General features: G+C 41.9%; 1 protein-coding gene across 1 annotated transcript in view; it reads left to right on the top strand.

Moving 5' to 3' along the window:
- The window catches only part of ATRN (attractin), a 217,455-nt gene that overhangs the window by 69,721 nt on the left and 120,326 nt on the right, over positions 1 to 27,408 (top strand). The window lies entirely within an intron of this gene.

A 27,408-nucleotide genomic window follows, 5' to 3' on the forward strand; every position in this document is an offset into this window, starting at 1 on the left:
CAGTAGGGCCAAGGATATAAGGGGAAGATGCACGTGGCCGTAGGGACGTAGGTGTGAAAAGCTGGCAGGAATGTGTTTCGGGGACAGCAAAGGTTTTGGGTGTGCCTGGTCGAGTCCGCAGAGGAGCAAGTCTAAGGGCACTAGGGCTGTGGGGGTGAGGGGCTGGTCTGGAGTGTGGGTATAAAGGGCTTGGGGGGAAAAATTTGGGTGCCCGTGGTGGAGGCTGCAGAGCGGGAGGCCTGGGGGCAGGAGGCATGTGAATGTAAAGGCAGGTTTTGGGGGTGATAGGGCTGTCGGTGCAAGGCGTCGGGGGTGACAGGAGTGTGGTTGGGATGGGCTGAGACCGCACAAGGCTGCGTCTGGGAGAAGGTCTGGGAGTAACCGGGTGGGGGCGTCGGGTCCTGAGGAGCTGGTCTGGAAGCGGTGGTTTATGGCTGCGGGGTCTTTATCCTGCAAAGAGGAATATCGAGGAGGACAATAAAGTTTTGGGTGGAGGTTGCTGGGGTTGTGCAGGGGCGACTGGGGATCGGTAGCTAGTCGAAGTAGCTGGGGCTGCAGAGGGGCAGGTTTGCGGGTAGTGGGATGTGATGTGGGGCCCTGGATAGTGTAGGGCTGTAAAAAGGAAGGTCTGGGAGATGATAGAGGTAGGAGTGTAAGTAACTGGGTTTACATTGTAGTGAGTCTATAGAGTTAGAAAGGTGTGGGGGAATCAGGTAGGAGAAGATTTTGGGGAATAGTGGGTGTATTTGTGGGGGCTGCATAAGAAGTCTGAGGATGGTGGGAGAATGAGTCTGATTCAGGCAGGGCTTGGATGCGCGCGGAGCTGGCTGTCATTGGAAGCAGGTGGGGGCAGCAAGGTGTGAGTGCTTAGGTCAGAGGACAGGGCGGACCTAGGGCCAGCTTCTGAGCAGGGGCAGATATAGGAGAAGCATTGAAGTGCACTTGGGGGACTGAATCCGGCTAGGAGCAGGCTGGAGCGGGAGAGCAAGGGTGCATAAGTAGGGGTTAGGGCTGGGTGGGGGCAAGAGGGATGCTTGCAGGGGCCTAAGCAAGCTGATCTTGGCAGGTAGTATAAGAAGATATTGGTTTTGGTTAAGGGTGAAGTACGGAGAGCAGTAAAGGTATGAGTAGGGGAGAAAAGCAGCATCTTGCGGGGGGTGGCCAGCACGTGGGGAAGCTCTAGGCAGAATCAGCTCCTACTGTAGTGGGAAGGCAGCTGGAGATGGCGGAGGTGTCTGCATGGGCAGGAAAGGTGATCTTTGGGCTGTATGATACCAGAAAGCATGTTGCCTGCAGTGTCGAGGCCAGTTCTGGTGGTGATGGGATACTAATTGGGGTTGTGTGTCTGAAGTTTGTCCCATAGGATGATAGACTGGAGATTGTTTATGTGCACCGTGGTTTCTGTAAAAACTTATATTTGCAGTGAAAGGGGTTTACGCAAGATGGTTACTACTGTTTTGGTTTTGTCAGCTCTGGCAGTGAGAAAGCAAGCGTGTCTGCGTGTGTTAGGTGAATTCTTTGGGCAGGGCTGATTCTTGGAAAAGAAGGAAATGAAAAAACTACTGTTATTCCAGGCGGTGCTTTCTTTCTCAAGGAACCCCTTACGGAAAGTACCGACCCACCCTTTGATGACGCTAGCTCTACATTTGGGAGAAAGGGAACTGTGCGTATAAGCCAAACTCATCGAGGCCAACAGCTTTGAGTGCTGGAGAAGTTGAGGCTTCTTTCTTTTTTTTGACGGTCCGTAAGGGGTGAGGGGAATGCAGCCCATTCTGAAAGGGAGTTTGTGAGGAAACCACTGCTGACCACGCAAACCCTGGAGGTCAGGAGCTTCCTTCTTGATGTGTTTAACCAGGGTCATGATAAGAATTTTCTTCTAGACGAGAGAGTCCATTGTGAAATAGCCACTTACCCGTTATTTTCCTGGGGCACTTTTAGGATATTGGCCATTTTAAGGGGATTTTGAATGAAGACAGAGGCTTCTTTTCTACGTGGCATAACTGCTACAGCTGAGTAACAAAAGAATTGGTATATGCTCACTGCAAATTGCTTTCTTTTGCCTCTTCTCTCTGTTTTAATAAAGCCTCTTGTTTCTTCATTGCATATAATTCCATTCTAAAATTTTGGTTTAAAATATCACACATTTCTCTCTCTAGGTAGTTTGTTTAGCTGGTTTCTGTATTTATTAGTGAGTTGAAGTTTCTAGTAAATTTTTTTTTAAGTGTTGAGCTCTGGGAAAAATACAAACAAGTTTTCTTGGTTTTTGGGTTTTTTTTGCAATGTTTGGCGCTTGGCTGTCACGTCCCTTGAGTTTACTGTCTCCTGTCATAAATGGCTTTAAAGCTTTTTCTGTGTTTGTCAAGAGCTTGGTTTTAAAAGGCTTGGCATGTAATTAGACGCTGTAGGTACAATTGGGAAGTACATGGGCAATGAATATGGTTTTATAAGTGTGGTGTGTTCTGCATGCTTATCTACTTGACTGTGAAATGTAATTATATTTGGCATGTTAATCTTTCTATCCTTATCCAGATGTTTATGATTACTCTGGATATGGCCTTGACTTTTATGTTTATGATCAACACCAGGATTGCCATGATACAACTTCTGCTTCACTGACCTACTAAACCCTCAGATCTTCTTGTGTTATAGAGAAGAACAAATATCTTAGCTTTATGTTACAGCCTGATGTTCTACCCGTACTCTACACTGAAAAATTCTTTATTTTTAGTGCAATAAGAAATATGGCTAACAGTCCTCAGGTGGACCATTTTCTTTCTTGTTTCACACAAACCTCAGTTGAGGAGATTGCGTGCAGCGCAGGCTTGTTCTAATACAGATTTGTGTTCCGTAAGGGTGTACGGTGTTCTGTGATTTCTTAAAACAAAAATGGGGTAGGAGAAATGTGCTTGCATGTGGTTTCATTTGCGATAATTTTTAGTTATTGTAGGAACGGCTTCTGAGAAAACTTTGATCTCTCCGCAGATTAAAGATACTGTTGAGGAGGCAGAAAACTGAGTTATGAGTGATATTCAGGGTTTTGGCCGTAATCTTCATTCCGTAGCTTTGGGTGATGCTTTTTTTTTGTTTTTGAGACAAGGAATCAGCCAGCTCAGTTTTTTAAAGATAAAGACTAAGAACTTGGTTTTATGGGAAGCTGAAGTGGAAAATAAAGGCCGTGCTTGGTGTGCTCTTTTTCTTTACGTCTGTATAGACCTCTGACTGGCTCCTGTGCTACCTGGAGTTTTCTGTAGGCCAGTGGCTTCAAGCCGTCATAGCCTGGACAAGAGAGGACTATCACTGTGAGGTTGTCTGCTGCGATGGATGAGGAATTTCCGAGTCAAAGAGACAGAGATACCCACCAGTTTTAGGATGTTTCCTCAGTCTAAAGAGTGCTGCGAGCTCGGAAACGACAGACCCTTCAAAGCGCCTTCCTTAGCTCTGCAACGCAACCTCTTGTCCTGCTGGAGCTGAATGTTTTTGGCCGACTGCCTGATTCGTAGTCAGGGAAGGGCTGGTGAGGGAGGTAAAACGTACCTTAAAAAAAAAAGGCCGCTATTTTGCACAGATTTATTGGCCAAAAGTTCTAGAGGATCGGATTAACAAATCCAAGAGTAGTGCTTGACTTCCGAAGCAGTAACTATATGCAAATTGTGTAGATCTGCTGACGGGCAATTTTATGTGTGGTTCTAGTTGAAAGTATTAACAGGCTTAACATTTTTGGCTATATGATTAAATACCAAATGGTTCCAAAAAGGTGGGTTTTGTATGTACGTATAGGCACAGGTTCTTTCATGAAAATAGCGTTTTAGGTTTCTTTTTTGGAGGTGAAAGATGGAAAATGCTAAACAGTGCTTAGCAATGCAACAGGATGGAGAAAAAAATAAAGAATACAGTGTACCTTTTAAAGTACCTTTTTATTAATTTAATGGAGGCAGTTACAGGCTGCTGATTGAACATTATTAAGGAGAGTATAGTAATATGATTTCCTCGGCCAAAGAATATTATAGTAAAGTAGAATTTTATCTCTGGAAGATTTGGATAAATCATAACTATCTAGCAAAGAATTGTCGCAGTTCCCATCCTTAAGTAAATGGGAACTTCTGGTAAAAAGCAAGGATACAAAAACCATTGTCTTTAAAAAGCTACCTGATACAGCTTATTGCTTTAGGAAAGTCAGAAAACTACTTAATATATTTGAGGATGTTGGGAGTTTGAATCAAAGCAGTTTATTTAAGTGCTCCAATTAGATTTGGGTGCTGTATTTGTTCCTGATCCCCATACTACTTCTTTCTTTTCATCATTACATTATCATGCTTTAAAACTATTTTCTCCTCCACGTCGCTCTGTGAAAGGCTTGCTCAAATGGTCTGCACTGGTTTAAGGAAAAAAAAAAAAAAGCTATGCAAGTAGGGAAATATTTAAACATTATCAGCTGTAAAGAATATACTGGAGGGATAGGAGATATATGCATGTGTTTGTATCTGTCTATATATGCAAGTATATATATATGTGTGTACACACACACACATATGTTTATATGTATATATTTAAATGGCCTATTCATTGAGGAAGAAACTCGTGGATAACATTTCATCCTAATTCTCACTGTTTTATTGTTACCCTTAATCTCTGGATGGACAGTGTGATATTTTGCTAGGGTTGTTTTAACAAGTGAGGTTCATCCTTGAAATAATGCAGTCTTTTTGAAATATCTCAAGTGTACTATGTTTGCCTTGTGCTGAATGACCGGCGTAAAGATTTGGCTTGTGTGAGGTTTTTTTTAAAGCTTGCGGTAAGCTCACTTCTTCCGTTTGCTTTAAACGGTCTGCTTTATAGCAAGGAGCCAATACCTGAAAATTCAGAACAGCAAGACAGCGCAGTGCACACGAGGTCCTTTCTATCATCTCTGCTTCACACACATCAAACATCTTAACCGCTCAAGCGTTAGTTTTTAGAATTATTGACCTGCCTATACTTTGAAGCTGTGATTGAGAGGAGTAGCATCCAGCTGCTGTCTTCTGCAGAGCCTGTCTGGGAGTCAAGACCTCTGGGAAGAGCGTAGGTAAAGGATATTGTTCCTGTGCTGCCAATTGCAGGAAAATATCGCTGCCTCAGACTGACTGTAAATGTCTCCTTTTCTTCACCGGTCAACACTAAAGACATTTCTGTCCCATTTCTGTATGTCCGTTTAAATATCATGGAATAGCTGTCTGAGCCAGTTTAGCAGAAGTTGTCTGACACTGCTCTAGGTTTTCCCATTATTTCACGGTCTCAGTTGCTTCTTTCATTATGAATCCAAAATGAGTTTATGTCCAACTGGGTATTCATTACCATTGTAGGCAATTTACATTTAACATAAATGACTTTGCTGAAATATCACCAAATTACTGAAGTTAGCACTGTTTTCACTGGAATGACCATTTCTTTTAAGCTTTCAAAAGAACTATGACCAGTGATGCTTTTATTGTACATCCTGATGAAGTTGAATAACACTTGGAATGGCTCTGACAGCTTTCACTTTCCTGGCATGTTCCTCTGAAGCTTTTGTGAGCAATCAAATTTAAAACCGTGAGCTTACTGCACGTAACATAAGTGTCTGTGATGATCCACTCTGAAAATCTTTTTTATATTGAGATAATGACATGGCTGACCCAACTGTTGTATTATTGCATTAATTTATGATACTCTTGGGTGCTCTTTTCTGCTTCCTTGAAGAATTTTTGCAATTTGAAGTTCCGAGCACAGTACTTGGAATTAACTCCTTAATCTGGTAGAGCTTTTCTTCCTTCTGCATTCAAAATGTTCTCAGCAGCTAGTTTTTTAGGACTTCTTAAATCTCATCTTCTAAAACACAATGAAAAAGATACAGTAAAAAATGCAGAAGACAGGGTAGAGGATTATTTAATTTTGGAGATAAAGTGGTTTTGGTGAAGGAGGAGCAAGGCACTACGAGCCTAAATTCACTTCTAAGGAGAAGGGCTGCAATAATTTTATTAGAGAGCTTTGTTCTTGTGTAGCTGTGTGTTACGTCTGCCCATGCAACCGTTGCAGCATCTTGAAAGCAGGGCTGGAAAATTTGATAATCGATATTAGAGCACAGAACAGAGATGATAACTTGCTGTCGCGCGTGGCTTTGAACTGAATAGTCGTGAAGCCACTGAAATACCGAACTAGTAATGATGGCTGCTTTCGGCTTCCTGCTTTTGTCTCCTCGCTTTGTTTGTGGCTGATCTCCATGAAGTTCCCTTAGAGTCTACTTGAGATTGTCACTAATGCCCTTCCCTCCCTCTTCTTAGAATAAATATTTAGTTCTGTGTCTCTGGACAAGCCGAAATGCAGGTTAGTGGAAGTGTTTCAGTGGATGTGCTGCATGAGTGTGGTTAAGGGCTCAGTTTTGGCTGGTAGGACCTTAAATCCTTGCGATTCCCAAGATGGGAGAAATTCGGCTTGATTGTGGAGGGGTGAAATCTGTAGGGATGTAAGAGACCTTAATTGCACGCTTGATATGAAAATCTGCTAAGCTAAAGTTGATATATCAGAATAGTGGGGGATTCTTAGGCCAGAATAATGTTTTAAAGAAAATGGTCTCAGCATTCTGCGCTAGTTAAGCTTACTAAGACAGGTCTTAGCACATCTCACGTGAAAAAGGAGAGTGCAAATGTTTTACTGATTGGCTGAGCGATCCTTCTTTTAAAGAAGGGCAGATGTTCTCTAACTCAGATTGCCTCAAGTACTGCTAGGACGCTGCCGGGTCTGGTTAACGTTTGTGGTACCGGCTGTGGGGTTCACTTGGTAAAGAGGTTCCTGCAGCATAGTGAGATCCAGAGCCTTCGGTGCTCTGAAAATGCACAACGCAGATGCAGGATAAAACTGGTTTAAGAGTGGTTCTGCGGGTTGAGGTAGTCTGGGCACTTGAACCAAGGGTTTTCCAGCATGCAAAACTACCTTTTTTCTGCAATGCCTGCTGAGCTCGGAGCTGCAGAACAGAATGTGTTGCCATATACAGCACTGATCGTCTCAGACTCGCTTAATACGTGTCACAAAAAAAACACAGAGGAGTTGTCATTTCATATAGATACCGAGAGTACTACGTGTTGTGTTAAGAGTGAATATTATCTGCAACGTCTTTTAGCGTTGCCCGGTGCAGCTCAGCTTTTAGTGGGGGCTGATGCAGGAGGTAGGGGTGCAGCTATGAAAATACTAATTTTTCTCTTTTGTTCTTTGTATTTCCCTTTTTTCCCCCCCCTTTCTTCACCTTAGTTTTTGGTTGCTATTTTCTATACTCTGAAATGACACAAAATAAGAAAGGTTAAGTTAAAAACCCCTCCTTTTTTAAGAGTTTCTTGTTAATCAGTGTTTGTATTGCATGAAAATTTAATATCTGTTTCCAAGGTGGTGCCTGTCTCCTTAAGGTGTAAGAAACTTGGCACGGATGAATTAGCATTTTTATAAACTCGTTTTATGAACTCAGATACAGAAGGTGAGAACTATTATTCTATTCAGAAAATTTACCTTGGATTTTTTTTTTTTTAAACAATGTTATTTTCATTGTGAAGCGAAAGAATAACTGTGTCTTCAATTTCCGTGCTCTTAAAACAGTTCTAAAGCTGTAGTAGATTTATTCCTGCTGTTTTTCACTCACTGGTATTGCTATGAACAATATTACACCTACTGCTGGTGTAATGTGTAGCTAGCTGTGTTGAGCAGTGGTTTTCTTTCCTTTTTTTTTTTTTTTTTTTTTTTGGTCTTCAGTGTCTTTGTGCATGTGGTCTTTATATCCTTCCCTTCACGATTTTGTTTGTAATCCTCTAAATGTTGATGTTGTGGCACCGTTGCCAGACATCTTGAATGTAATTGCCTTATCTGGAGGAAATTTATAATTGAGGATCTCCCTGTGCACGATATTTTGATTTCGTTGTTTGTTACGATCAAGAACGTGTTTGACTTCTTCTAAACTAAGCTTTTCAGGGCGGCTTTGTGGAGGCCTTTTGGTGGCAACGCGCGGCAAGTTCCCTGCCGAAGCTCTGCACTGCCCATTTAATGATTAATTTACAAGATTGATACCCTACGAATGCAGAGTTGGGAGTGCCACCCGAATCTGATAGCAATATCGGGGCTTAGTATCTCAAATGTCTGCCGTTGGTACCTACTTGGATCTTTTTAGTCGCTGGAAGGCCTGAGATACAAGGTCGTATGTGGCTGTAATGCTGACTGCAGGTCAGTGCTGCAAGGAAAAAAAATGGGGAAAAATCCTGCATTATTTACCATCAAGGCACTCTGTGCTATTAAAAAAAAATCTACCCTATCAAAACTGTGAGCAGACATAGAATCTTGCTGGTCCACAGGAAGAAAGGTCTTGAATTCCCAATAATATGTCAGGAAATAATTAGTTTTGAAGTTACTGATGGTTCTGTGGGGTTTTTTTTTGAAATGAGATTAGGAACTGGCATAATTGCATGGTCAATTGCTTATTTTTAATAAAATTTAAACTGAGTTTATTGTTGTACAAGATATACTCTGTACTTCTAGAGGCATTTATTTATAGATACTGTGTGCGTGCCTGCCAGTATGTTAGTGCATTTTTGTTAACTGATTGATTTATTGCATTCAAACACAACAGAGGGAGATCTTTAAATTTAGGTCAATCAGTGTCTGTTTCTCAGAAGTGCAGGTTGCAGAGATTCTTTAAAGTTGGTGGTTTTTCATTTCAGGAGCAGTAATGGGTGTTTAAATATGCCCTCATTCAACTGTTTGAGTATGAATCATTTTGAGGAGGTGTAGAAGTGGTTCAAAGTCAAAAACACAACTTAAATTCCTGCCTGTGCACCTGTTTTTGAAACATCCATTCTAATGTTGCTGGTAGTGCTGTTTCTTCTAGTGGATATTGCTGATATTTATGTGGTGGGTATATCTAATTTTATATCACGAGCCTGACGGAAGCTCAGAACTATGTGGAACCTAATAATATTAAAATAATACTTCTTGGATCATGTGCTGCTATTCTTGGTAACTTGAACTGTTGAAGATTTCTGGGACAGCAGGCAAACGTTGGGTCAATACATGCATAATTCCCTAGTGCAAATTACATAACTAACAATTTGTATGCAGGGTTTTGACTGTGAAAGGATAGAGATTTGGATTTCTGGTGGAAAACAGCAGCATGTGATCCAGCTACTCAAGCTGTAATGACTTTGGAGCCCGTAACTTTTCTAATGGCACCTGAGGAAGAATCAAAAGGGGTGAGGGGGCTTCAAGCCGCTCGCTTGAGGAAGGGTGGTGGATGGCTGCATTTGGCACAAAGTCAAATCTCGGCGGTGCTTCAGTTTCCGTGAGCTGTAACGAGAAGGCTTATGGGTAAGAAAATGTGGGTCCCTCTTGCTTAATCCTAATCTGCTAATCTGAAAGGAGGAGCAATTTTTTTTTTTTCTTTGGTTCATATTTCCTGTAATGGTTTAGAAGTGGTTTAAGCAAAGATATTCAGTCTTTATATTGCAGTAAGCCCTGGGAGTGTCTTCTGTGGAAAAAAAAAAGGATGGTATCAAAGCCAGCGTTAATTTTTTTTTTTTTCCTCTTCAGTCCTGCCAAAACCCTGTACCACCATATGAGGTTGACTGTGTTTTGCTTTGAAAGAGTTCATCCATTAATAGGATGCAATACCCTTGAGAGTAAACCACCCTGCAATTTTAAGAATCAAATAGAAATGCAATTAATGAATCAGCTGATTTTTTTGGTACAATTTTCCCATTTATCAAACAGGGTCAGGTTATTTATATGTTTAAAAGATGATGATGATGATGACATTATTTACACAGGAATTTAGAGGTTTAAAAGCGTATTTTAATGGCTGTTTTGCATGGCAACTGGCATCCAGAATTTTTTGTTATTCTTAGAATAATTCTGTCCTACAGAAGAAATGTGGTTAATGTTACTCTAAATATACCTAAATCAGCTTAACTGAAACTTATGAAAAAGGATATTGTGTGTTAAAAGTGATCAAGCTTAGCCTTGATCTTAATTTCTGTGTTCAGCGCTGCAGGAAGCTGTCATGTGGAATTAAAAGAAAAAAAATCGCCATGTAAAAATCATGTTATCTGATCAAAGCTGGTCAAGGTATTGGATCATCTGTTCTGCCTGAGCTGTAGGAGACGGGGTTTGCTTCTTTCAGTGGGAGAGGGATATGTGAGATGGGACATCGTGTTGAAGAAGACATCTTTTCCCTTATCCTCAACCTCCTGAATCCCCCTGATCTTTCAGTATCTCAAGGTAGCTAGAACTGAAACATCCGGGTGAAATTATCAGTGACGACATCTAGGGCAGAGGTTGGAGCAGGCCATGTGCTACGTCTACTCTGTGACTTGCCCTGAGTTTAGGGAATTTTAAAGGGAAGGAAAAGAGCAGTGATGCATAATGTGGTTGTGGTTGCATCCCTGGGTGCCAGATGTTAAAATACCTTGCTAACGCGCTGTTGGGCAGCTTGTTTCCTTCCTTTGGGTTGGTCTCCTGTCTCCCTAGCACTTATCCTATATGACCTCCTTAAAAGAATAAGTGAGGAGTCCTGTTCTTTTCTGTTAATATTAGGAACCTGAGAAGATACTGAAACTATTTGCCTGTGTTCTTACGTCGTCATATATATGTATTTGATCAGGAGGTGAAGTGTAATAGTACTTCCCGTGTTTTGTAGGCTGATTTAACTTCATGTATCTTCCTGCACTGTTCTGCATTGGTTCCTGGGGTAAACACGTAGACTGTGCCGTGGGACCCGGGGCACGCACAACTCCTGTGATCCAAATACTTCTGCTGTTCCCATCTTCTTCCAACCTTCGTGTTCCTCTTCGGTTTCTGTATCTTTCCCTATGTGCAGGCTTTATGCAGTCCTCCAGAAAGGAGCTGCGTTTCTGTGCTCTCTTTAAGAACGGAAGCTGCCTGGTTGGGTCTGTGGGCTGGTGTGTACAGGCAGGTGTGTGCAGCTGCCTGCCTTGTGAAACTGCTCCTGCAGTCCTCTTCTGTAGCAAGGTCAGTAAATGGAAAGTCCACTTGCATCATCCACTGAAAGAAGTCCTTGCGTTTCAGGTTTAGGAAGACTTATAGGATGCTGTAGACAAAACTCAAATTGCTGATTCCTGTAGTGTCCTGTAACAGAATAGTTTTGTGGATCATGTGTCCCTAAGCAGCAAATTCACACTGAAATATTAAGTGTAGCTGGATGAAGGCCACTTTCCATCAATACTGGGGAAGTATACCACGATAAATGGTATCTGTGGTATCTTTGTCGTATCTGAAGAAGAAAACCTATTCATTTTGAGGCCAGTAGGTATTGTGTAGGATTTTTAAATTCTCTAAGTTTATGTATGTGATAAGAATAGTACAAGGTGCCATACCTAATAAACAAACTGAACTTTAGAACCCCATGGGAATCTGGGGCGTTGATGGGCTCTCAATGAGATAAAGATTTGTTGGAGGTCAGGATTGTGACTTGGCACAAGTTGCTTTTACTTTAATCTTTAATTAAATTAAAAAAAAAATCCGATAGCTATAATTTTAATGAGGTTAAGAATAAGTATATCCAGTGACCTTCTGGCACTTTGACAGAGGTCCTTCTTTCTGCTAATAATTTAGAGGGGCAGTCATTCCACAGTAGAGAGCCTTTATTAATGGAGTGTCTTTATAAGCTTTTTCCCTTGGTTACGCATGCTCATTATAGACTCTTGAATATATAGACAAAGTCTTCAGTAACAGAAGCTGGAAAAGTTTGGCCTTGATTAGTCTTGCGTTACTGTAAACCTCCTTGCGGACCGAAAATAGTATGAGTAGTAATTTTCTAACTTTCTTTTGCAGGGATGGGGGGGATGTTTTCCTTTTCTCAGTTAGCTTTGTGTCTCTTTGGTGTAAAACACTCATAGCACAGGTAAAGCTGTACAATTACCTAGGTGTGGATTTAAAATAACAATTGCCCATGTCACTTAATGTTCCTTGGTACATAAAACTCCGTTTAACTGATGGAGTTGAAGAGGAAAAAAGACTAGGTCAGCGATGTGAAGGTTTCTCCAAGGTAATTTTGAGCTCCTGGAAAGCATAGCCTAGAACCTAGGTTCTGATGCCTGAACTCAGTTCCTGGGTTCTGAATAAAAGTGGTATCAAACCTGTTTTAGTATAGCTTTCTCAGTTCTTTACAGGATATGCAAGGTTTATTTTAAGGTATACTGTGAATTTAGGAAACTACTTCAATGAGGAGAGAGAGAGAGGGCACCAAGAGATTGATTCTGCAAAATTTTTTTCAAGATCATTTGGAACATTTTATGCGTAATATCAACTATTTTCTCATCCAAATTTGGTGATCAAAGGTCTTACTGATCATATAATAAAACATCCACAAGACACACTTGATGTCACTGGTATTGTTTGAGCATGTTCACTTACATGTACAGTAAACTAAATCCAAACATTTCACCTGTAATATTTTTATATTAAACCAGGCTTGGGATCTAAAAATATAATTACAAATGTTATGACTTGCCTTTTGAGGAACACTATCCATGGACTATATGGGAAGTGACCATACTAACATAGGCACTAGTATTTTAGGTGGCTAAAGTTAGCTGATGTGACTTTGTGGTCCTCAACCTTATTCCATCTTCAGAAGTATTCTTCTGAAGTATTCAGAAGTCATCTTCAGAAATGTTTCTTCAGGAGCTTAGCTTTTGTGGGTGATGCCAAAGAGAGTATAGTGTTATTTTCTCCTGTTTTAGCTTGTCAGTGATACTGATGACAAACTTGTGGCAGTGGGACAGATTGCAGTGGGATTGAAAATGGTGAAAGGAAGTATCTGTGGATCAGATGTTTTGTTTCTTTACATAGTCAGGATTTGTACCTTGATTTCATACCTGTTTTTTTTTTTTTTTGATGAAGTTTTGGTTGAGAAGGCTGTAGCACATTTCCCTCTCCAAGTGAATTAATGTAGGATAGAATTACAGGATTGATTTATGAGCTGGTTAACTGCTTTGATGTCTAATTGATTCAGTACAGCAAATAGATATTTTGCAGTCCTTGTAGACTGACACGGGAGGGTTGTCAGACTTCTGAAGCAATTCAGAGTCTTATCTGTCAATTTAAAATTGGTAATTGAGGGCTATTTTCCATACCACTGTTTTGGGGAATGCAGAGTTCTTTCCTAAGCTGACTGTTAAACTGCTAAAGTTCATCATAAGGGTTGGAAATGAGAGCATGTTTATGTATATATGGCATTACTTATTTGTACCGAAGGAGTATGTGGAAGTCCTAGTCATAACATTTAGACTGTCTTCCCCCTAAGACAGTCAATGTTTTATATCTTCGTGATCATTTGTACCAACAGAAATCACGTTCACTGGTTCAAATCAAATTTTCTGGCTTTTTCATTACTACTCTTTTTATCTTAATGCCTTTGTTAGGTTTTTGGAAGTTGCGTTATCCTCTATATCCTTAATTCACTTTTGAAATCTCTTCTATATGAGTAGAAATCAAATTTTGCTCTTGGGCAGGTATACTTTTAAGAGTATTTTTAAAAATAGTGAGGGTGAAGAGCTGATTGTTGAAAGTAACGTTAGTTTGATTATAAGTCCACTCTTTGGATTGGAGAATAGCAATTTGTAGTTGCCTGTATTTAAAAAAGGCCTGGGAAACATGATCTGCTTAACTACAGGCCTGTCAATCTGACCTTGAGAGTAAAAAGGGCTTTAGAACATATGTTAAAGAAAAGAATAAATTGGAGACAGATGGAAGAGGCCAGGTAGGTTTGCCATTTGTACGTCATGCTACTTTAAACAGTATTCATCTTTGGCAAGAAAGATCTGTGGTGTGTGCGGGGGGGGGGGGGGGGGGGTGTTTTTAAGCATCCTTAGGATGAAGGCACCTGTAACAGGTAAAAGCTATGTGGACTTGGGAAGCCCGTTTGAGTCAGTGCTACATGGAATATTATCGAAGTAGAGAAGTTGGACGGTGCTGCATGATGTGTAAAGAAGTCTTTGGTAGGGTAGCCACGAAAACTGTAGTAAGCCGTCAACCAAGTTTATCTTCTGTTCTGTGACTTCTGTTGGCATAGAATTAACCAGGCTGCTTCTCAAAGGACAGGTATTGAAGGGCAGCAGTTGATTAGATGTTAAATAGGTAGATTTTTAAAAGGGAAGCATTTGGTGGGAAGTTGGAGTTGGGACCTCGTTAATGTTTTTGTTAATGACCTGGGTGCAGTGCGTAGGTGTGCAGCGATTATATTTGCTGGTGATGTTGTTGGGAATGATGGGTACAGAGACCAGAGTATCACCCAGGAAAAGCAGGATGACCAGGAGAACTGCAGTGATAGAACTGGGAAGAAAGAGAATTGTGCAAAGCAGCGTTGCACTCAGTGATTTACAGAAAATTTCCCTTGCAAAGAGTTCATTGGAAAAAGACAGTAACAGAAACAGTAGCTGATGCATGAATGGTTGTTATTTGTCAGTGTGATGCATTTTGCAGAAAGGCAGAGTAAAATACGAAAGCAATGAGGTGAAGGAGATAAAATGATATTGAGTAAAGCACCGGTAAGAACATCTTTAGGATAATGTATATTCCTAATCTTCTGTGTTCATATGCCTGAAGAGAAGGATGAAAGCAGCCGTGGAACCCTAACCTCAGAGGAATTAACAGCATTTGGGCAGAAAGTAACCTAATTCACTTCCAGATAGAATTGGATGAACTTATGGAAGGCCGTTAAGTGGTATCATCTTCCTATCACAGAATCACAGAATGGTTGAGGTTGGAAGGGACTTCTAGAGATCATCTTAGTCCAACTCCCCTGCTCAAGCAGGGTCACCTCGAGCACATTGCCCAGGATCGTGTCCAGGTGGGTTTTGAATATCTCCAAGGAAGGAGACTCCACAACCTCTCTGGACAAGCTGTTCCAGTGCTCTGTCACCCTCACAGTAAAGAAAGGTCCTATGATTGGACCTTTTCTTCTTTTAACACCTGTTAACAAATAGGACTCTTCCGGTTTTATATTTAGGTGGTGTGGTTGAGGTTTGCTTTTATAGTTTTTTATGCCCGGTGATTAGCCATGGCTCTTGCCTGCAACTGTTTCTCATCAGTATGAGAAATAGGTAGGATTACAGTGCTTCAGGAGTGCTAAATATAAAACTCTCTCTTCAATTAGTAAGGGTACGCTTTGCCAAGCCTGTAATGCTGGTCTTGTGATTTAGAAAAATGGAACAAACAATGTTTTTTTGAAATGAAATAAATTCCGATGTTTAATCTGGATAGTTTGGTGATTCACTTCAACAGCAGTCATCTGATGATCTTATGCATCACTCAGCATGACGCCCGGTGGAGCTGGCATCTGATAAGATGCATTACAGGGTGGAAGCCAATATTTGTACTACTTTTTGTCACGCAGTCGGCCCTTTTAAAACCTATTAAATTGTGCTGGAAAACTAATTTTGCCAGGCTTTTGTTGCACGTTCCTGTTTAGCTTACTTACAACTTAGCCGTGTAGCCTGGAAGCAGACGTGGGTACTTTGTTTTCTAATTGTCAGCATGTCGGTATTTCCTCAAATGGAAAAAATATTTTTGTATTAAAATTTTAGCTGTGTGAAAAGGTTATATTCAGGCCTGTAACGTTCCTGATATGGAGCAACACCTGGAATGAAAAAAAAAAATAAAGCAAAATAATGTGAAGTTCAGCTGACGTTAACAATTTTTGTACCCCAGAATCAGTTTTAGGAAGCCTGACTTTTTGAGGGCCTTTGAGTAGGCCTCAGGTGCTGTTCTATATATAAAATTAATTTCCAGTAAGTCCATTTTTTTCATTAAGTGGAAGGTTTTATGTTATTAAGGAAGGCTTTAGAAGAAAAGAACTTGCAGCAAATTTTGATCACTGGTGTGACAGACCCAAAAGTACATGTAGTTACTGTTCATACGCTAAAGTTTCAACACTTAAATGCTGATAGGATTGAAACATTCAATTCAAGCCTTTTAGCTTTCAATGATTTGCAAAATTCCAGTAAAATCTCATGTAGAAAGTGATACTATTGATGAGGAGTGGTGGAACCTGTGCAACAAAAATTATGTATCTCATAATTTTTATGTGAAATTGCAGTAAGGCGTATTTTAAAATTACTCTGAAAAGCCTAATTGATTTTTTTTTTCCTGATTTTATTTTTCATTTGTTGTGGCCTTCCTTTTGGGATCAAAAGAAGAGTGATTATTTTTAATGTAATTCCAAAATTGATGTTGTTATTGCAAAACCACTGCACAGTTACTGACATATAATTTCTACGTACTGCTTCCCTGCCCTGAGATGCTTTTGTAAAATGTTGGTCTCAACAAGGCATCTGTGTTTGGTAAATATTCTCTTTTCAGATCTGGAAATTTGGCAAGATTAAGCGAGATACTAAATGCTGCGCAGCAAATTAGTGGCAGGACCAGGTCTTAGAGTATCAAGCCTTGTTTGGCAGAGCAGCGTACGCTGTTGACAAGTCGCAACGCTGCTCATGCAGAAATAATTCTGTCTCCAGAGAAGCGAGGATGAACAGTCATGGGAAAATGTTTGGTTTCCAGCTCGCTGTAGAGCCGTGAGGATCACGGGCAACACGCAACTCTGAACCTAACCCAGAATAAATGAATCGGCTGTGACTTTCCCCATCCGCTCTTCATGCGTGGATTACTTATTGATTATTATGCCAGCCAGCATTAACGGTGTGAAGGGCTCTGTCTCGTCCGGGCATTAAGCCTGCCATGCAGCTAGGAGCTAAATTCATTTGGGTTCAGAAGCAGCAGCAAGCGGTATATTTGCAAATATAGCAAACGGTCAATTTGCAAATTTTGTGTGAACTCCGTCGAAGGTGTCCTGTTTGCTCTCTGACGTTAAAAAGTGCTATCGCGAAAGGTCTCGTTCCGCGCTGGACGGGCGAGTTTGAGAATTGCCTTTGGCCGAAGGGCTGTGTCTGCTCTCAAGGGCTTCGTCTGTTTGCTGTTCGCGAAACACTTGTGGGTTTTGCATCAAAACTTCTGCTCACGCGCAACAGAAGATGGTGGCTCCTGTTAAACGTCTAAAATTAACGGCGTGGCGCTTAAAAATACTGAGCATTTGTTGTTTATCAGTTCTGGCTTTTCCTATCTTTTGAATACGTGCCCTTTTGGACAGTATAAGGAAAGGGGAGAAGTTTATTATGCAATTTCTTACATAGTTGACGGCGAGTGTTTAAACGCTGCCGGTCCGTACTGCTCTTGCCGTGTTACTGCCCGTTAACCTTGGTGTGAAACAGGTGGGAATGCCGGGACATGCTGTTCCTAGGGCAGCTGTTGCTCTCACACCTGTAATGTTTAACTCATGGCAAGCGCTTAAGGTGCTTTAATTTTACAGCTAAAATGTAAATTGATTTATATCCTGGGGAATGGCGTTTCATGGTTTGAGGGCTGTCGGGTGCTTCAAACTCCGGTGGTTAAACTTGTCGGGGTGGGATACGCGTCCCGTAAGTGAAGAGTTAAGAGGGTCGGACTGCGTACTTTCCCTATTTTGAAGAAAGTGAGTGTAATTAGTGGAATAATTTGAGTGCAAGCCAGTCCGAACAGCCTGGCTCATCTAAATAAATGCTTTAAGCAAGTTTCGTCTCCCTTTTCCCAAAACAGGCTTTAATAAATAAATTAATTAAATAAGGAGATGCGCAAAAGCTCAGAATAGTGCCGCAGCGCTCTTGGCAGGCGAGAAAGCATCCGTTTCTGCAGACGGGATGGAGGGGAAAAACCCAAGTCGTGTCCCCGTCCCGTCTCTCGGCCGGCCTTGCTGGATGCCGGGGCCGGCCTGCCGCGACGGCCCGCTCTCGTCCCGGAGCTGCTCCCGGGAGCCGGGAACCCGCTTTGGCGTGAATCGTGTGTTTGCTCTTCGTCCTCGGCGTTGAGGCGACGGCGCTGCGTGTCGCGGTACCCAAGGGCGACCTGGGCTACGGGAGCCTCACCTGGCCGTGCTCGCCGTAATCCCCGCGCTCCTGGTGCTCGGCGAAGCTTGGAACCGGGACCAGGCGCTTTGAAACCACCGCGTGCAAGGCTTTCAAAGACGGCGGGTAAAAGAAGTTGGTAGAGGCCGCTGTGAAACCCCTCCGTTACGTTAGCAGAGGTTTTGCGGCCGTCGTGTCCCTTAAACCCATCTGGCCGCCTTTAACCAAAAAAAGACGCCGTCCGTGCAAATGTTTGTTTATACCTTGCATAGATAAATAGGGAGTAAAACCCAAACTGTTCCTGAAACCTTTTGCATCCAGTGACTGGTACGTTTACCTTATTCATGTGTCGAAGATGGAATTTATTACTGTTATTGCTTGGCCGCTTCTGCACTGGTCCAGAAATTATCTGTGACGGAGCAATGTAAAGCCCAGTAGACACGAGGAAGCGATTGACCTCAGAGTACGTTGCTGCTGCTGCGCTTAGGTCTGTAAAGCACGCGGCTTTAATTCCCCTCCTTTTGATAACCTAAAGTTTGCCGTTTGCATCGCTTATTGCGCTAACGAGCGGAAGCGACCCTCTTCTTTCGCCCTTTAGCGAAAGAAGCCGCCAGCGGGAGCGACGTGGGCAGCGAGGCCGAGCGCGGCGGAGCGGACAATGCGGCGCTGTTGGAGCGCGCCGGAGCGAAGCACTCGACGTCAAGTGGCTCGGCTTTCTCCTCCCGAGTGCTCCGCCTGAGTGCTCCTCCTAAGATCTTCCCGATGGGAGAAAACCGTAGTATTATGCCGTGTTTTTAAAGCGGGGAGCTTTTCCTTAAAGGGCTTGCAAAGGTGCTCACGGGAGGGTGTACGATTCAGTGTTGTTTTTTTTTGCTAAATCGTGTTTTAAGGCCTCCCGGTCGCTGATGGAGTAACTAACCGAACGCACGAGAAAAATCCAGAATGAGGAAAAATCTGCTTCCCTTCCAGTTTTTCTTAATAGCAAACGTGAGCAGCATAACGCTCGTACGAAATTTATTGTTAGCGAGAACGCGCTCGTCCAAACGATGTTATCAGAATGAGGAAGGAATTCATGATGACTAAAGCCTAAATAACTGGGTGGGATCTGTTATTTTTAGCGCGGTTAAAATGAGACGAGGCCTGTAAATCACGCTCAATTCACTAGCGAGGAGAGAGGATATTTCAAAACTTTGCAGAAGTAGCGTTGAGCCGCCGTCTTTGTTTTTGTTGTTAGAAATCTGTTGGGAGCAGATGGAATTTAATTTTTCCTTTTTTTTTTTTTTTTTTTTCCCCTCCTTCCCCCCACCCCCCCGAGGCTGTCCGAGAATAACTCCTTTTTAAGTCATTTCGGAGGCGACGCGAAAGGTGCATATGGCAGACTTGGAATTGGAAACAAGGATTTTTTTTGCAGCGACGCCTTCCCTCGGGGAACTCGGCCGGCTTTGCGGAGCTGCCCCTTCGGAGCACCTGCCTGGGCTGCTGCGCTTGAGGGACGCTCGCAACCGCAGTATTTTTGGGGGTTGCCCGGTGTTCAACAACTAATCCGTCTTTCAGGATTTGTTTTCTTGTTTGTTTGCTTTTTTTAAAAGCAGGGTTTCTTTCCTCCGTGGTGGTTACCCGGAGAGCTGTACGTTAGACGCGGCAAGGCTTGCTACGAGGAAGGAGAGAAAATACACGTGCACGCGTATCTGCCTCCACGCCTGCAAAATCAGTAGGCTGGCGGTGGTGACCTTCCCTGCGCTGCCGAGCTATTCTGCAGGCAAACACTAAAGCGTCTAGAGAAATGCTAACAGGTTTTGGATTATGAAGCTTGTATAGCGAGCCCGTTGCTAGGGCTGCATTGACAAAGACCATAAACTCCGCTTTATTTGCAGATCTTCCAAATTTTACCATTTATTCTGAAAGTGAAATGATATCCTCCTGTCTTTCCTTGATGAAAATGCATTTAAAAACACTCTCTTTGGGGCTTTTTGGGGGCGAGTTTTTGTTCCCTAGATCACCGTATGGAAGTAAGACAGGAGTTTTAATAGCCGAGAATATATCTTGATGAGGCAAAATTTGATACGGCTTGTTAAATTTAATGTGCCGTTTTATTTAATGAAGTGTAGCAGTTGAGATTTTGGTGGCCTACAAAACCGCCTGTTTTGCTAAGGGATGCCAGTGCTAAGTCCTCGATACCTTCTTGCTGTTGGCGGAGAGGCAGAGGAGCGTGGCCCTGTATTTGAAAAGCGCTCTGCCTCTTTGCCTGCTTGAGTTCGAGGCTGTCGAGTTCCTGGATGGCTTTCACGTTTGCTTTATTTTCCCAGGCTCTTTAGTAAAACATCTTAATGGTTTGAGTAGCGTCAGTTTACTTTGTTCTTCTAATATGTTTGTGGAAAAATTTAGGGAGGGGTGAACTGGGCTATTGGTTAAACCATTCTGTGCCAGCGGTAGGAAGTTTTTAATGAAGTAATTGACATGATTTAATAAAATTTCCTTGAAGCATAGCTTCTTTTCTCCATTCTCTTAAGCCACAATATGGGCTTGATGTTTGGTTACAGACGGAAAATATCCCCTGATAATTAAATGGCAAATAAATGAGGGACAGTTCACTAGCTGAGCGAGCATTCACGGAGTTGATCAAAGTTAATATATTGTTTGCTGACTTTTTCAGAGGAATTTCATCAGCTGTTTGACTTTCCCTGATAAAAGTCTGCCCAAACAAAGGAGGGTTTGCATACATGTTTTTGTGTTTGCATAATATACAGTTGTATTGCTCTGCCCTTTCTAGGTATCAGCGTTTGTGTTGCCTAGTTGAACGCGCAGGTTGGCGTTAATATGTGGATGTGCTAGAGTTGCATTTTGATGGGTAATTAATTCTTGAAGAGCCTTACAGTTAAATACAGCTCTATTTTTCTGCTTTTTTTTTTTCCTTCTTGTTTGCCATCTTAATGCCAGTTTTCTTTTTCCATGTTGGAATATAACCTATTTATGCGGTAGTGTGACTGTCTTTGGGGGCGTATCATTTAGATGAGCGCAGCATACTGTTGGAACAGAAGCCCAAGAGGAGTGAGAACATGTAGCTGTACGAGTGCTCGGTATTTGCATTTTTGGTATGTAAATGTAGTCCTGCCTAAATTCAAAATCAGAAAAATCCGGATGATTTGAAGTTTTGTTCTGCTTAACAAAAGGGGAACTTCTCAAGGAAGCTAATTGCATACGCTTGCCTTCAAAAAGTGTTTTAAGAAGCGTTCAATATTTAGTTCCCTTTGTTTCTACTTTGGTAGAAGTTTCTTTCATTAAAAATGAGTCATTTGGGGAAAATACCACCTTTGGGTTTTGTTTTTTTTTTTTTTTGCAAGGGGTTACAAATTATTCTTTTCTCACTGTCATTAGCATCTATCAAAATAGCCATCTATGGGATAGGAAGATCAGCTGGCTTGGACTGAAAAATGTCTAAGGGGAAATTTAAAAAAAAAGGAAAAAAGGCCTGATACACTAAATGCTTATAGAACATGATTACAATTTTGTGCAAAATATTTATGTGCAAATAAAGTCCCTACTGCCGTGTGAAACCAGAAATTAGAATACATACCTCTTTGTGCTAGTCTGTCTGTCTTCTGGGTATGGTCAATCTTAAGATGAACGTTGCTTATTGATGTTATAAAGGTAGCTCCTGCTTTCCAGTTACCTCTGCCCAACTTGATCAAAAAGTTTGGGTTATTTTTCTTAGAAGAAGAACCCTCTCCCTCCAATTCATCCTTTCTCTGCCCCCTCCCCAAAGCCAAATAATCTTCCCTTCTTTAAAGACTTTGATTCTTTAAAATAATATATAGGATGTGAGGAGAAGGACATCTTTGGGGGCTGATAGTATGTCCCTCTGTGATATGAGCGTATACACTTTCTCTCTAGGGGACCCGATTTTCCTGTTTCTGTCAAGTTTTAAGTAAACGCTGAAGGCTCATGTGGATGTGCACAGTGCATTTTTCTTATTACTAACGGCTTCCTGAAAACTGAGAGCAGCTTGCTTATTATCAAGGTGTAATTATATTAATATTTTGTCCCAAAGTCTGTTCCATTATTACACGTATTATTTTCTTGCAAGCTTGTTTTTGGATGCTTACTTGTCCGGTGCTGCTGTCATAAGTCACTAGTGTCAGAAGGAGAAGAAAAAAAGCTAATTTCCTGCTTGTTTTTTACTGGGCTCAGCAAGTTGCAAATACTCAGTAAGAACTGTTGCGGCAATGAATCTGTGTAAACAAATCCCGGCTGCCCAAAACACGTGTTACAGCCTGGAATTCCTCTCCCGGTATCGATTCCCTGCTCTTTCCATGACCTTCTCCTTGCCGCGTTAAGTAGAAAAACTGCTTTAAATCTATTAGGTGGTGTCGTTCTGTAGGTTCACGAAACCCTGGTGGACCTCGGAACATGCCTGTTTATTATTTGAATGTTTTATATCTGAGGATCTGCATCCAGATCCTTTTTTGGGGTCAGGACCAGGTGGAACTTAACCTTCATTCCAGGCTGTTTTCTAACTTTTTTTTTTTTTTCCCTTGAGGAAGTAATTTTCTAGGCAGATAACACTTATACTTAGTAGCTTAGATGTTTTTTTGAATGTCAGGCAGAAAAGAAAAGGTATTATTTCTATCCCAATTAGGAAAGTGGGTCAGGTTGTGAAATATATTTATAGGAAGACTCAATATTTTCATTTTCTCTTTTTAGTGGGAAGCTGCTTGATCTTTGGCTTGGATGTTTCTGTAAATCCTGCTGCCGCTTACTGTGCTCTGTATTTGGCCCAGAAATCGGCAGTGGAGGGGGTGCAGCTTGCAGCTAGGCTAGCACGGACTTTAAATGTGCTTCTCGAGGGTTCACGTGGAGCCTTTCTGGGGACACGGGCTGTGGGGATTTGGGCAGCCGTTTTATGCGTAGCCCTGGAAAAGAGGAGGGGTTGCTAAAGATGTTTCTGCGTTGCTTTTGGGGTCTTGGATTTTTGAGTCTGTCTTAGCAACCTGCGGCAGGATGAGGTCATCTGCTCCCTGGGGCTGATCTTTAAATTCCACGGATTTTCGACTCCTTGTGCACCTGCGAGGTTAAGTTTGCAGCTCAACCCCGTTTCATTTGCAATACAATACACGCGTCCCCAGTGAAGGCTTTTGCTCATGTTTAAATGTAGCACGGGTAACTTGAAAGCTTATCGGAGTAAAGTGCTCTTCAGCTGGGGAAGAATACTGATGGGTCTACAAATTCTGAACATGTGTGGTTTTAGAAACTGTAATTCCGATGCCATATTTACAAGGTACACAGGTGTGGTGCACTGTAATTTAAATGCTCATACATATACTTAAGATATGTTTTTGACTGATGGTACATTTCTAATTTGGGGAAACTGCTGGAAAATCATCAGACAAACCTTGTGGGCTACTTGCAACTGCATATGAATTACAATTAACTTCTGAAACCAAAGGGAGGGCAGACTAAGAAGTGAAAAGATGTTGACTGCTAGAAAAATGGATTCAGACTGGTAGAGTCAAAAGTGCAAACTGTATCCTGAAATCAGCTTAAATGGCTCACTTGTAAAAATAATTTTTCTGGGGATTATCAATCCTTTGATCTAGCAAGGTTTTGCAAAACTTTTCCAAATGTGTATTACAGTGCTTAAGTTTATGTAAACCAAGCATATCTGTAGACTCTTGCGTTAAAATTACACTAATTGTCTTTTACCCTACCATGAGTTGGAAATCTTGTGTGTAAGAATCTAGATGATACAAGCAGAAGTTCTTAAACTAGAATTTTTCATAGGCTTAGATATATTTTTAGTTTTTAAACAGAATTTAATTTAAGCTGCACAAAAATTATTTATTAAAAGAGTGAATGATGATGAATTTAGATTAATAAAGGATCCCGCACCCCAAATAAACAAAAACTTAAGGATTGGGGCTGAAGTTTGACAAAAGCAAAACAACCCCCTGGAACTTGGACACAGATTACTTTTAAAAAAAAATGCATTTTAATCAACAGTTTGCGGCAATGCTGCTCAGTATATTCACTTTTTTTTTTTTTTCTAGAAAATGTACTTCATATAAGCATAGGCTACTGACTGTGTCTTATATTTTACTGGAAGTCAGGCTGGTTTCTCTAACACAGTGAATTTTTTTGATCTTCCAGTGGTAAACCTTGATGGAACCCAACTGGCCTTAGAGATCTTTCATCATTTGTTTGGCAGCCTTTGATGATTCTCTTTGACGGCTGCAATACTGTATTTTCTCCTTACTTCAGCCTTGCAGGTTGTTGGGGTTTTGGCAATGTCGAGGCAATTAGTTTGGGGTAGGACTGAATGTTTGCAAGAGCTCTTTGTCAAGGATTGGGAGGATTCATTCTGTGGTTGCGTGCAGTGGAAAGGGGGAGGTTGTTATTTTTCTTTTTCTGCTGCGACGTTAGATGCTTTATGATCTGTGGGCTTTTATTTGCTTCTGCTCTGCAAGGTTGGTTCTGCTTGCCGAGTGTGAAGCAGACAACGTATTGCTGTAAACTCCGGCGGTGTTTCGGGACCACCCGTGAAGGATGCGAGCCGAGTTTTTCTAGGCACTTGCAGCTAAATAATCTTTATTTCAGAGAACTAGGCCAAGATCCAATAAATGGATTTGTGAACAGATGGGGAAAGCATAGTGCAACTGTTAGATCACTTTAATAAGCAACTGTTACAGCACACACCATCTGCGTGGCCACTGTCTCAGGTACAGGCGTTGTGCGTATAGGTGTGCTTAAAGAGGAGGTAATGAAGTGGCCTTTTACCGTGATAACATTTCTGCACGTAATAACGGCACTGCACAGAGTGCTTTTTAAAAAAAATTGTCAGATAATCAAGATTGGAGTTACTGTGGTTTGGAGGAGGAGACCAATGTCTTGATAACACAGGCAGTGGTAGTAGTGTTTGGCCACAGAAATCGGCACTTCCAAATCAGTGTTCCTTTGAAGAAGAGGCTCCTACAGGGTAAAGTGCCCCCCTCCCCAACAAATTTGAATGAATTTGAAGAATCTGCAATAATCAAGATGAAGAATGAGGTTCGGATTTGCACTGCGGCTTGGATGTGTGGGTCTAGCTGAGGTTATGCAGTAGGCAGTGGCATTTTCCTCAGTCACTGAGGTAGGGCTGGAAATAAAGATATAGGAAGATAGGGATCTGTATTGGAATATTTTCAGTTTGAATTTAGTTGCTGGACAAACTTGATCAGGCAGAAAGAGACAAGAACTTCAGGTGAACCTAGAGTGGGTTTCAAGTATTGCATCTGCATTCAGGTGTTCTTACAAGGTAATCTCTAACCTACAGTTTTGAGATAGAGGTGAAATACCTGCATCTTTTGGGGTAACTGCACAGTTCTGCAGTGCTTCTGACATGCCAGGAAATGGCAGAGGAGGGGGCGAAGCCAACTTTTTCTTCATCACTTCTGTTGTCCGTGTGCTGAGGTTGGGTAACTCGATGTCTTGGCAAACAATTTGTCCATGGGTTTAATTCTTTTACCTATTATTATAACTTTGTGTCTGGGTAGGAAAGAAAAGAAATCTCTTCTGTGAAGAGGAGCTGAAGTACATTGACATGAAATGCCTTTGAAATTCCTCTCCTTCCCCAGGAGAAGAGGTGGTTAGGCAAGTGACACTTTAAAGCAATGACTAGAGCACTGTGAGGAGCTCCAAGAAGGTTCTACTTACTTAAGCCAAGGAGGTGACGCTTTTTGAGAACGGCACTGCAGATGATGCTGAAAGCAGCTGACCGCTCCAGGGGGATGATGGCAGAGGCACCAGCCAGCCAGAAAGAGACAACTTGGGTGACACTCATTTTTCTGTGACAGCTGAAGAGTAGGAGCTGGGTCAAAGTGTCAAGAATGGGAGCTCAAAGGAGATGCTGGTAGCCAACTGAAAGGGGGCCATGCTTGAAAATATCTGGTTTCTAGCTTGTCAACTGAAGGTTTTTAAGACTGGAATGCACCATTTGTGCTTTCTTAAATATCTTGGGCCGTAGACATGCACTCGGTCTTCTTTGGAGCCCAGAGTCTTGTCAGCTTGAAGCACATCTTTCAAGAGCAAAGCAAGATTAAGGAGGCTTGTAAGCATCGATGCTGCAGTTTGTGACTTAAACAGGAGGGACTGCAGTGATGCATTTTACCTGATAAAAATTTCTCTGACCATCCTCTCTCAGATCTTGTTGGGATTTTCAGTCTCTGCTCTTATCTCTGATCAGCAATCAGGAAATCGCTTTCCATATTTTTACATATCTCGCACAGAAGGGCAAAGTTAATCTGTCCTTTGAAGAAACTGTTTCCCATATCAAATTAACTGCCAGTCATTTGATTTTTTTTTTTTTTTTTTTTTTTTGAAGCAAGAGAGCTCTTTAACGTCAGTTCAGCTGTATCACAGAAAGCATGATGAAAATAGAAGCTATTAAGTGGAGAGCATGACTGTCATGTCATCTGACCCCTTTGCTAGGGTGAAATCGGCCGAGTGGCACGAAGGGACCCTGAAGGACCTGGTTCTCTCTGAGTAACCCAGGCAGTGAAGGCAATGCAGAAGATGTTTCTGCAGGCCCTGGTATAGCGGGCCATTAGTAGAAGAATGGTTGAAGACACTCTTTGCTTGCACATCCTTCAGATTTTTCCAGGTATTGTGTGGCTGTGTGCCTCTCTCTGTTGCAGAGTTTAGTGATATATGACATTGTTGTGGGAATTTCAAGCTCTTACTGTCCAAACTGAGTGTTCGCACCGGCTGGAGTTGTAGCAAGCTATTGTGGGACACCTTTCACCTGCGCTTTGTGCTTTCGTGACTTAATAGGAACAGCTCGACCATACTTTGCTGGAGCTGTTGAGGAGCGTCCCCTTTGAGATTGGGACTTTTCTTTAAATACCGTGTCAACCTCCCACCACCCAGGGAGGAGGACATGTTCTGGGCTTCATCAAGATGAAGTGGGAGGTGACAACATCCAGAAGCTCTAACCCTAGAATATTTGCAACCACAGAGTAGGGCTACCTTCAAACTGGGTACAGAAACCAGCGTGGTACACCATGGAGGACTACCTGGAAAAAGCATCAGGGGAGCAAGCAGTGATTTTGTGCTCTTAGTTGTAGCGTTAAGGTGATCAGATTTGATACTTCTGGTATTACGGTGGCAGCAGCAACTTTTGCATGGGTTTGCTCATCTCGAGGATGGTTCTGTTGTTATCTCAGTTGTAGTGGGGGCTTCGGACCTGTGCAGGATTGGGAAGATTCTCTATATACACAGTCTTTGGTTAGATACCTGTTGCTGCATGCATTAAATCCTTATTAAACTTAGTTTTCCAGGAACATCTTTACCTTTCTCTGTGTGAGACCTGATATGTAATTAATGATTCCTTTCTAGCTATACCTGTGGTGAGACATCTAGTTGGCAGAAGAGGGGACCTGGCTGTTACACATGTTCGAAATTCGTGGAATAGGTGTGTAGATTTAGTTGATGGGTTTCA

This window comes from Apteryx mantelli, chromosome 5 (assembly GCF_036417845.1).
Source record: "Apteryx mantelli isolate bAptMan1 chromosome 5, bAptMan1.hap1, whole genome shotgun sequence".
NCBI lineage: Eukaryota > Metazoa > Chordata > Aves > Apterygiformes > Apterygidae > Apteryx > Apteryx mantelli.